Source organism: Bos grunniens, chromosome X, assembly GCF_055505025.1.
Source record: "Bos grunniens cultivar Pamir isolate PY7600 chromosome X, Bosgru_T2T1.0, whole genome shotgun sequence".
NCBI classification, from domain to species: domain Eukaryota; kingdom Metazoa; phylum Chordata; class Mammalia; order Artiodactyla; family Bovidae; genus Bos; species Bos grunniens.
The window spans coordinates 53,187,224-53,189,562 of NC_141194.1; the positions used below are offsets into that span (position 1 = coordinate 53,187,224).

Here is a 2,339-nt window from a genome sequence, read left to right on the forward strand (position 1 = left end):
AGCCTGTCTCTGTAAAGCTCTATGAACCACGGCCACCCCTGCTCAATCACAAGCTGCGCGGCCGCTCTCACAGGGTGACAGCGGGGCAGAGGAGCTTCAACATGGAACACAGCCTGCACAGCCCCAGCTATTTCCTATTTTATAGGAAAGCTTTGTACACGCCTGGCTCTGGCTACACAGCTACATCACTCTATTTCTTGGGGGTAATGAAAGGCAGTATTAGAGGCCAAAAAACAACTTCATCACTGCCACCCAAGAAAACGTATTAAGCTATGAAAGTCCTTCAGCTATCTACACAGGGCCAATCCACGTTACAGCTATTTAACACAAATTACTATGCAAAACATCTGAAGGGGTCTTGATCTCAAAAATTCAAGTTTATACCAGGGTAACACATAGTTAATTCCTCTGTATCTTTACTTCTCTTTGAAAAACTGGCAATGCATTTGGATTAGTGATAAAATGAGTTTTTGCTACGTTTCAATACATGCTCAAACTGTGAGAATAAGGAACAGGAGGCAGGCTCACTTTAAACAGTTGGAACCCCAGTGCCACTGTTAACTGCTTTCTGGGCAGCCTCTTTTGCTTGGTGGGCTTGGAGTACAGCTACAGCTTCAACTTTAGAACGGAGAGACTCTAGAGACTCAAGCATATGAAGAAGTTCTGAATTGTCAATCTCCAACAACATGCCAGTGATTTTACCAGCAAGAGTAGGGTGCATGGCTTGAATTAGAGGAAAGAGCCGTTCACCCAACATTTGCTTCTGCTCTTGAGGAGGGGCAGAGGCCAACATGGAAGCAGTCAGAGGCTCCTGACCTTGTACATGAACAGCGGGCTGCTGCATGGTGACCTGTGGCTGTGCATTCAGATGTTGTTGAGGATTGCGAACTCCTGCAGCGTATTTGTACTGTGGAATGGTGCGAACAGCAGGAGTAGCTGCAGCTGCAGCAGCTGCGGGACATAGACCCATCGTTTGTGTTGATGTGTTAGCAACACGCTGTGTCGACATGACTCGTGGAACCTGTGAAGAAGCTGGTCTCACAGTACTTAATGGTGGTCTAGGAGCGGCTGGGCAGATAGCACCGGGCATATTTTGGAATGGATGAGGTCTGGCACCCTGAGCAGTCCAGTGAGGACTTGGTCTTAGTTGAGCAATTTGACTAGGAGGATAGTATTCAGCACGGTTCTGAGCCTGTGGGATAGCTGCCATGAAGTAACCTGAAGGAAGTGCTGGCTGGTAGGGGTTGATTACAGGGTTGGGCACAGCTCTTACACTTGCCATCCTCTGCATATACTGGTTAAGCCTGCTTAGAAAAAACTGGACTTCATTCCACGTAATCAATAAGTTAGATCTTCTACATATATATCAAACATTACATCTAGACGATAGAAAATTATCTTCCCTCGCACACGATGAGTATTAATAAAACTTTATTTTGTGCCAGGTCACAAAGAAAGTATCATCAAATTAAATAAAATAGAAACAACACAGCTGGCATCATTCTTTTTTATCATAGTACAATGAAAGTAAACATTTTTCTAAAAGTGTTTACATCAGAAAATTTAAAAAATCTATTAAGGATGGCAGAGTTGCACAAAGGAAGCATGCTGGGCCCATAAACCTCTCTTAAAAGCTCTTGAGTGAAAAGAGAAATACAGGGAATTTGTGCTTTCACTACCAAGAGCATGTGTTCATTCTCTGGTAGGGAACAAAGATCCTGTGAGCCACGTAGCATAGCCAACCCTCTCCCCTGCCCAAAAAAAAAAAAAAAAGAAAGAAAGCGAAAATACAAACCAATAATGATATTAGAAACACACATATCATAATATGTGGGATATATTTTAGGGTTATTAGAGGAAGTTTAATATTTATATTAACTACAAAAATTTACATCAATAAAATTTTAAAATAAAATTGAGTTAAGATTTCAACTCTTAAATTTAAACAAAAAACAATAAAATAAACCAAAAGAAAACACAAGGAAACAATGATAAAAATAGTAGAAGTAAATAAATCAAAATACTGTTTTTAAAATAAATTAACAATAAGGAATCAACCACAAGTTAATGTAATAAGACATAAGTAGAAAACACAGATATACATAATAAGAATTCAAAAGATGAAAATAAGTATTAAAACAGAAAAATATTAACATAATTAGCAATGACTTCTTTGCACAATAAGCTAAAAACCTAAATGATAAATATTATTTCTTAGGAAAGCAATAAGTTGTCAAAATTATTCCAATTGTGATGGAGATATTAAGGAAATCAATTTCCATAAAAGAAATATGGAGATTTAGTAAACAGATACCTCACAGAAAAACACTAAGCCTTAA

The 2,339-nt window shown here is 38.9% G+C and overlaps 1 pseudogene across 1 annotated transcript; it reads right to left on the reverse strand.

Annotated features, from left to right (window-relative positions):
• Positions 1 to 529: 529 nt before the first annotated feature.
• On the reverse strand, positions 530 to 1,774 carry LOC147340371 (polyadenylate-binding protein 1 pseudogene; annotated as a pseudogene). Its single transcript, XR_015159383.1, has one exon. The product of XR_015159383.1 is annotated as a polyadenylate-binding protein 1 pseudogene (transcript).
• Positions 1,775 to 2,339: the final 565 nt, after the last annotated feature.